This window comes from Notothenia coriiceps, unplaced genomic scaffold (genome assembly GCF_000735185.1).
Source record: "Notothenia coriiceps isolate Sejong01 unplaced genomic scaffold, NC01 NC01_scaffold00024667, whole genome shotgun sequence".
Lineage (NCBI taxonomy): Eukaryota > Metazoa > Chordata > Actinopteri > Perciformes > Nototheniidae > Notothenia > Notothenia coriiceps.
In genome coordinates this window covers 3764589-3774649 of record NW_011357368.1, presented here as the reverse complement: position 1 = coordinate 3774649, position 10061 = coordinate 3764589, and positions in this window count along the sequence as shown.

Below are 10061 nucleotides of genomic sequence, written 5' to 3'. Positions count from 1 at the left end.
CAGGTTGGTCTGGTGATGCAGCGCCTAATAGCCGACGTATTGGTTACATTCAATGTAAATAATTCATAATAAAAACCTGACACAACTTCAATATTAGTTATGATATAGAAATGCATCCATGTGCGTACCAGACGTCGGCATTGGGGTGGATCTACGACTTTAAAGACCGCATAACCAGTTTTTGATAACAAGGCTGGCCAAACATGTATCCTTCTACTTTAAAGGGTATTTTAACATGAAGGCTCAACTAGGCTTGTTTTGGAAAAGCGCATTTGCAGGAACAACAGAACTCAGTTCCCGCGCTCAGAGGTTTTGTTGCGGCTTGGTTTGTGGGTAACGTTGCGGATTAAATACATCTGACAAAACAAACCAAAACCCCTCGTCCGTGTGAACAAGCCGTGGAAGAATATAGATCCATACCTATGTCTCTCCTGATTATTTACCTCGCATCCCTTACATACTTTAAAAAGGTACCTTATAGGTCATCAATGTGCGGCAGTGGCTCAGTCAGTAGGGGCTTGGACTGTGAGCCGTAGGGTCTCCGGTTCAAGTCCCCGCCCAGACCTAAAAGTGGAGTGTGGACTGCTACTTGGAGAGGTTCCAGTTCACCTCCTGCCCTGCCGTGGTGCCCTTGAGCAAGTCACCGGACAACCCCCCTTCCCCCATTGCTCCCCGGGCGCTGTACAATAGCTGCCCACTGCTCCTAGTACTAGACTCCTGGCTCTAGGATGGGTTAAAAGCAGAGAACACATGTCACTGTGTGCTGTGTGACCATTAAAGAGGGTTTCATCCCTCCCATTCTATTCTATTCTATTTCCACAATAATATTAGGTTTTGAAAAGTTCGGAAATCTTGCTTCATTTTGTTGACAGGGTTAAAGAGGGGATTTTTGCCATCTATTAAAAACTACACTTTGACCTTGTTATTGGGAATACAATGGTATATAAATCTGGCTATAAGTGATAGACAAACAGGCCGCTGTGTAAGAACCTGCTGAATAAAGATAGTTCCTTCCTCCTCGCTCCCGAGGCCTCTGAACGCAGCGGCCGTTATTAATGGTCTCTGAAGAAGAGGAGGAGGTGTTGGGAGTATTCTTCGTCTGGCTCTCTATTGATGAGGTGTACAGCTGCACCCCCCCCCCGCCCCACCCCTACAATCCCTAAGTAAACTTGTCAGCTCTGATGCATTGCCTGCACACGCTCAAATGGAAATCACGCAGCAGCAGAGCTTTATCTCAAAGCAAACAAGAGCGAAACATCCCGAGTCTACAGAGAACGGAGGGGTTCTGATTAAAGGCGGTGTGTTAAAGAGCTTCTGCAGAATTAACTTAATGCAAAGAGAACAGGAATTGCACAGGGCGAGGCTTATATACCCAGGTTTCAGCCAACGTTTAAATAGTTTTAACTTTAGGGAAGGGAAGATTAGCGACAAGCAGTGGTAGGAAGTATGCATATTTACTCAAGAACGTACTTAACTACAATTTGTAGGTATTTACTTCCATATTATGCTACTTTATACGTCTACTTCATTAGTTTTGGGTGTTTTTCTAATAAATTATGATGTATAAATATGGATTAAGACACCTGGGAGAATACAAAAGTTGGCTCCACTTTTACTTTCTGCAAAATTCAAATGATTTACATTTTAATGCACCACTTATAATCCAGTAAAATATATGTTATTCTGAAAAATGGCCACTTTGATCATGAGTTTTTGGTACTTTTCGTGTATTAATGTTGATATGATAGCCCAGCACAAGTTCAAGCAGGAAGACTATCTCTACATCATTGGTGTTCTCTCTTATCCAATCACAGTTCACCACAATATCCAGCAGCCAATCACCGTGCTGCAGTCAAACTTTCAAATGTTCTCCTAAATAAATGTTCTTCAAGCTTAAAAAGTCTCTCCTGATTGAACCATTTTACATCTTAAACTTAAATGATGTTACAAACATACTTATTTAAAGCCAAACTATGATTTTCTTTTAAGAAGAAGGAGAAGAAGAAGTTTTAATTTCTATTAAAAATAAGCTTTTTTGATTGAACATCCTTCATATGTAGTGGAGCACAAATGCAATATTTGTCTATAAAGTTGATTTCTTTTTAATTATTTCCAACAGGCAGCATGGTGACATCATTACACCAACGAGAATTGAAACTCAGACACCAAAGGCGGGAGGTTTAAATTATGCATAACACACAAAAACCCACATGAATGCTGCCCTGTGGAGATTTCTTGTAAACAAACAAAAAATGATGTTTACATCAACAAAAGCCACTGAGTGGATCTGACAAACCTGCTGGGTGATTCCTGAATCGAGACATTTGTAAACCAGATTTTGTGAATATGTTATTTTTGATTTACATCCTTAATATTATTCATTTCTCCCTCGACTTATTCAGCACGTTGCCATTATGTTCTAGATTCATTATTGGGTCGATACAAAGTGAGGAATAAGTGAGAAATGTCAAAAACAGTCTTAAAATAAAAATGGTGTCAGTCCAAAATCTAAAGATATTACTTTAATGTCTTACAAAAAACTAAGAAAATCGGGAAATCTCCATATTTAAGAAGCAGTAACAATTATGTATTTGTTTTTGCGCAGAAAATTATACAGTCAGTTTGATTCGTTGCAGTATTATTTTTTTTGAAAGAGTCTCCATAAGTACTATAAACTAAATGTGTCTTTGTGTCCAAGGCTGTCGAGATCAGAAAATTAAGGGTAGGTAAGAATGGAGAAACCAGCTCGAGTGCACTTTGAAAATACACAACCGGAACAAATCTGCCCCTTCCTTCAGACTTCCTCACAGAGCCCCTCCTCCAACACACACGAACGTGCACATGACCAATGAGGGCAAAAGATAAGTTTGTGGGCTGCAATTATAAGGGCTGCAATTATTTTTATTTTTATTCATAGAGTCCAGGAAGATGTCTGATAAATTGGCAAGAAAACAACTAAAATATGTATTATATAAAATGTAATCTTTTTTGTTGAACACTTATCAAGGAGGTCACTAAGCGTTGCAGAGCTACAAAAGTTGAAGAGTTCATTCATGGATTTTTAACTGACAAAAACAAATAAAAGTAAATAATACAGGTTATAATAATAATAATAATCTCACACATTTCTTACATTTCTCCATCCTTTTTTTTTTTGTTCAGCAGCGTTTTTATCGTTTTGATGCCATTGAACACAACTTTTGATCAGAAACAGCAAAAGGTAAGACAAATTGGCCGTGTTTGCTCCGTAAAGCTCTGTGTTGTGATGTATGTGTTTGCTTCCCCTGTCGCGAGTTCTAATCGCTCAGTGATGATACTTATATTTCTGGAATCTGTGGAATCTCAGCTTGCTAATCGATACCTTGTCTGTGCAGATCCGATATGTCATAAGGGTATGTATACCTAGAGTTCTGTGCTAAGTGTGATAGCATTTTTTCGCCCAGGGCTCATTTAGACACTTCTTGTGAGACTTGTGTTTTGGTTGGTATCGTCAGTTAGCTGAGTTTCTTCCCCTTAAGTGGGTATGACACATTAATAGGTTTTTAAATGTTAAGAAGCCCTGAGACACAGTTTATTTTTGTATTAACCTGTTCAACCCGGAGGCCACCGCATTCTTACATGTTTCCCACCCTTTTTATTTTGTTACCTTTGTTTTTTTTAAGTGTTATTTTTCTGCACGATTATTTATTTATATATTTATCTATTTCAGAAACAAAGTAACTGCAAGGTCTCACCCAGTGACTATCTTTAAGTTTGAAGTGGTGAGTGAATGATAATACTATAAGTGATTGATTGATGTCATAATGACCGTGCATTAGGAGAGCTTCACCAATGCAACATGAGCTATTAGTGAAATCTTAATTAAACGATAACTGACCGAGGGGTGAGTTCTTTTTTATTTACCGCTATTTGTTACATAAAAAGTCATTAAATAAAAATGTCCAGATGTCAGAAGTGTCTGCTCTCATTCAGCCTGTGATCGCCAGTAAACACACCGCCAGAACAGATCGATCAAAATGTAGTTGGTGGAGCCTCGGCTGCACTCATTCATCATCCTTTATCATCCTATGGGGATTTGACTGGAGATATCCAAGCATGTTATGACTGATAGACTCAACCCCTGCGCTCCTGAGACCTTTACAAGACAGTAAGTGGTGAATAAATGCCCTGCTAATGGATATATGTCCAACCTGAGACCAACAAGGCCATACGTCTCAATTAAAATCAGGAAGTACACGGTTCTCATGCATGTAGCTTTTACTTTCCAGTTTTTCCCCACCTATGGTAGTGTTCTCGTGCCATTTTGGTCTATGTTATATCTCAAAAGAAGCCAGCATGAACACACAAGGCAGTGAAGGGTGACCATCTTTCTATTTATCTAAAAAATCTTATTTCTGGAGGCTGCACACTCGGGTTGGGAGCGTTGGGCAGGATTGGCACCGGAGGGCATGTTCTGTTGTGTGAAATTGTTTCATTACGGGCCATGATGGCGACAGTCCCCAAACTGCAACTCTGGAAAAATCTCAGCCGAGGCGGGCAACTCTCCGAGGCCGATAACACTCTTTAACATCTTTTAGTATTCTTTAGGCGAGACAATACAGGAACAAAGACATTGTTCTTCATGCACTGGTCGTTTCTGAGAGTTTGGGCTGGATTATTATGCTTCTTCTTTTAGACTTGTTGGAGGAAGACATCTAAAATACACATGAAGATTAAGTTGTTAATTTGACTAACTTTGTCCATTCTTTCTAAACCTACCTTTGGATTAGATAATGCCTCATTTGCATATTTGAAGAGAGCCTTTCAGAAGACTTGCAATTGAAGGAATAATTGTCTTTGTCTAAGAAAACAGCTAGGGAAGTTTCATGGTGATATCTGTTAGTAAAATGTCTACCATACTCCTGTAGAGTGTACAACTTATATGAATTTATCATATCTCTAAAGGTCGTTTTCTCCAAATTATCTATGTATTATTAGACAGAAATCTCCACTTCAGTAGCTCTCACACACACCAAACTCTCCAGTTTCATTGTTCTCCATATTCTGAAGCTCTTAAGAGAGGGGTTTGTTTACACACCACTTACACACTCATTTATAAACATATTATTCCTAAAAACATGGAGAAATGCCTATTTTAGCTCAGCTTATTCAGGAATGATACAAAGAGATATCCAAAATCCCTTCAGTAAAAATGACTATAACATGTCACCAAAATAAAACCTGGCTTTATCTACTGTTCAGATTAGGGTTTGGGAATTAACACATATTAAGAAAATGGCTCAGTTACATGTTTAAACATAGCCTTTCAGGAAACTTATAATACCAAAAACAATTGTCTTAGAGTCAGTAAGGAACTAGGGAACTTTCATGGTGATATCTGTTAGTTAATAAGGGTTAGGGTTAGGGTACCTTAAGAAGGTAACAGGAAACACCCACAGTAGGGCTGCACAATATATCGTGTTGTGACGATAATCGCGTTGTGCGCATGCGCGATATTCACATCGCAGGACATGCGATATTAAGTAGGCAAATTAACTCAAACACGTCATTTTACAATCATTTTGCTGCTTGCTACAAAAGGAAAACTGACGCGGCTCTCATGTCTGGGGTACTTGAGTGAGTGACATGCATGCTCTGCATGCACAGCAAACCACCAATCACAACCATTCTTGATCAGATCACAGCAGGATAACCGAGGTAGCTCAGCTTGTTGCTCCGACAACACAAGATCCAGAAGTCTGTGACTAAAATCCTTCATCCGGTTAAATATCGTTAAAGAAATACCAATTGTACTGTATAGCATTAAAGTTCAAGAAAGGATGGTTTGCGGACAAAAAAAACTGTCTTTTCTTCAATTCCTGTATTTTTTCATATCACAATATACTGTATATTGCAGGGAAAAAAATATATCGCAATGTCAGTTTTTTCCAATATCGTGCAGCCCTAACCCACAGTCTACCTGCACAGTTTATGTTACGTGCAAGAAATTGAGTTGCACCATTGACATAGAGAGGAATCTGCTATGATATATACAGAATGTGTTATAAAGCACAACTCCTGAGGTGCTCCAAGGTGAACTAGCTTCCTGTTGAGAAAAGGATTCTGTATCCGACGCTGCAGCACAGGTGAACCGGTGGAGATTAAAGGGCTCACTGCATGATGTACCAGCAAGCCAGACGGAAAAATAGATAGGTTGCCGGGTAAGAGATAAACTTCACCCTTTAGTCAGTCTATGAACTCCCTGTCAATGGTTTATTTAGAGAGATAAAGATAGCCAGTCGCAGACAAAGCAGGTGCTTTTCATTAGATCATTTTATCTTTCCATTCCCCCCCATCATCTCCCACATCTTCTCCAGTTAATGCCATTGTTAGAGATGTCATGAGCATGAATAGAGGTGAATAAAAACAGATCTCTTCGAATGAGGCTCAAATCAGACTTATTAAAAAGACTTTCCCTGCAGCACCTGCATTACAGCCGATGAGGAAAAGGGTGGAAATGACAGATACACTCACACTGATGCTACAAATGAAAATATAATCATGAGTGCTGGAGGAGACACTTTCCCCCTTGTGTGCGAATCCACTTTAATAAGTGGTTATGTCAAGACTTTTTTGTCCCCTGCAACAGAGGAATATTCATGTCAGGACTGACCTAAATGCATTAGTTGAAAGCTTTATATCTCTGTTTAGTGCTGATGTATTCATATTGGAAATGATTGCCGTCTCCACACTTTAAATTCTTCCTTGCCAATTAAAGGAGACATATTAATGAAGGGTCCTAAAAAAAAAAGAAGTGATTTCCAGAGAAGTGCCACTTCAAATCAAACACATGCAATCCTTAAAATTATAGAGGCCTCGTAAAGTAGCCCCACAACTATCTGCTGGATGTTATGTATGGTAATGTCGTGCATAGATTTACACAACATGCATGATTTCACGACGACCTGCGGCTTTGATGTCAATCTCCATGCAATCAAATGGTAGAAAGGAATGCTCAGAATGGCTGCGAGCAAAAGGAACTCAGTCGTGTGAAGAAAAAGAATGAGGAAACAACTCAACTGCAAAGAGATTGTCATGGTTATTTATCAGCATTATTTGTGTTTGGTGCAGAATATGTTATGCACAGCAGTCCCCGTATTCAGAGCAGGTGGTCAGCCGCAAGACAAGGGACTCGTCGTGCCATTTGTACGTTTCTATTATTTATTTTTACATATAAAGTGGTGCAAGAATGATGCAATTCTGTAGGCTCACCTTGATGTTAGCATTTCACTTTTCCCTCGACAAAAAGCCAAACGTTTTTGTTGGATTATTGTATAAAATAATCTCTCAAACAAGCGTTCATGATAATTACAAGTTTTGTTCAGCAGAATAATCTCAACATATTAACACCACTTTATGATTTCTTAAGTAAAAAGCTAACCTAGTGCTATAAAGGAACTACAGCTCGGTCACATGACTTCACGTCCCCACCGCTAACTAAAGAGAACCAAAAGTACTTACTATGCTGACTCACTTTTAAGGTTTGTCCTAAAGTTTTAAGGACTTATTCCTTAACTACTTTATTGTACACACAGAGAGAAATCTACGGGGGAAAGGAACGTGCCGAGGATACCGAGTGATAAGAGGCTACACGCTACAGAGGGTCTCTGGGGGGAAGAAGGGTCTGACCTCCATTACTGAGGCAGCGCTCTGACTGCAGCCTCCTGCCGTCCCAACAGGCTCACCGTTAGAAAACACACTTCAGCTCAGCTCCCTGTGTGTGCATCTGTGGAATCCTGCAAGGCCAGTTACTTTTCAGAAGTCTTCTCAAGTTTCACACAGCACCAGTGATTTTAGTATGAATTATAACTTGTCAAAATCGATTACTTTGTAGTAGTGTTGCAGCTCTAGAATCACAAATATGTATAGACATTTATTTATTAGGATAAACCCCTTCTCGTTTTCAAGGGGGTCCCGACAAAAGCAACATCTTACAGACATACAAGGTTCAAGGCTTTTATTGGTCATGCGTACATAGCTACAGTGTAGTTATGACGATGAAAATCTCAGGCTCCTCCAACAGTGCAACACAATAACACAGATAGACAGAAAAAATAATGCAAGTAAATACAAAAAGAAAAATAGTAAAATAGTGAAATAGTGAAATAAGAGTCTATATACTGTACAAGTGATTGGAATATGATATATTAATTAAATAATGTGTAAGTTGCAGCCAGATGAAAGTTATGAATGTTGTTTCAAAGTTCAGTTGGTTAACAGTCTTATGGCCTGTGGGATGAGCTGTCCCTGACTCTGGTGGTTTTAGTCGTGATGCTGCGATACATGAACAAAATAACAGAAAGCAAAGCATGAAAAACCACGTCGTACAGTCTGTTAAACATGCATGAAATAATTTGTGCACATCAGTCCAAAGAGGCCGTGTGTGATGTGATCCAGTCACCATAGAGCAGGATTTGGTTTGAGAGCACCATATGGCGTACTGTTGCTATAACTTTAATGCACTTCTGAGCATCTGCAGAAAAGTTGCCGCTCTGACTGTCAGAAAGTTACAGGAAGAAACACCGAAGCCTGAAAGCAGCTGTTTCCTCACAACACACACACACGACGCTCCAGTCGTAACAGGGCACTGTCACCAGGGCTAGAGCCTCTTTCTGAAAGAGATCATCGCTCCTCGGAGAGCGTGACACTATCTTCGCTTCGACTTAATTACAGCTCACACCTCCCCTCCCTCACAGCGGGGGGGGGATTCAGACACCCTGAGGAACACTTGATCCTCTGCTTCCGGTGGCGGCGTTTACTCCCTTTTCTAAAAAGCACCTCATATTGCTGCACGTGGAGGTAAAGACGGTAACAAGAGGCTTTACATGGCATTATAGCAGCACTTCCTGCAGCACCATATACATTTAAATGAGCACTTGTAATAAGAGGCTTAGCTGTGAGGGTGCTGTCCATTATTATGATAAAGAATTATCACTCAAAAGTCCAAGATGCAGACATAATTGCTCTCTTCAATCTTTGACTCTGAGCTGCTTAGTCCCAGCACACGGGGAAATAATGCCTGCAGTAATTTAGAGGATTTTCTGGGAAGCAGGAAGGAAGGAGGTAAAGTGTTCATCCTTTTTTCAAAAAGCAGCTAAATGCTCCTTTTTATGCAAAAAAAAAGCACCACACGTAGCAAGTCTTGGGCAAAAAACTGCAAATGCATCGATTCAATTCACCCTTTCAATTAATATTCATGCACCTTGTATTTTGTCAAAGCTGCAACATTTGTAACTGTCGAGAGAAACGATTGAAGCTGCAGAGTGAGCACATGTGCTTTTAAAGCTGAGTGTATGCAGAGAAAGGAGACACCGTTACACTCAAGTGACAATTATGGAGTAATGGTTAGCGTTGTGTAGCAATAACAAAAGCATAGATTAGTCATCACGGCAATTAAAAAATGCTCAGAAACACGAAGGAACACCCATATGAAATGTGCTATAATGAACTAGTTGTTGCCAGTAATCATATCACAAAGAAATTATGCATCCGTAAAAAATATGAAGTCTTTCTAATATGAGTGAAAAACAGCAGCTTGTGCAGGGGCTTTAAATCCCATCTACTGTAGTGTTAGACGTGCAAGGCTATAAACAACAACAACTAAAGCGTGATAAAGTCTGTGTAGTGCGTAGGGCTGTACCCGAATATCCGAATATTCGTTCGTTGGAGTAGGTTTTATTCGGGTTTCAATTTCGTTATTCGGATATTCGTTTTTTTCGGGTTTTTTTCGGCTGCCAAATTCAATTTATTGAAATCTCCAATATCAACGTAAGAGCTTGTGCCTCTTCGGGGGGTGCTAACACTTAACCATAAACGTTATTGTTTACTTTCTCCGTCTTTATATGTAGATATTACTTTTTCTCCGTTAATCTCTGTCACGTTGTTTCCATAGCAACAACAACTTCCTGTCAACAGGGTTGTATACATTAACAAATAACTATAAAACAACAATACTGGAGAATAACAAAATGAATGCCGTGAATAAACCGGAATACACGTGTTGAAGCGGTTCGCTGCCATTA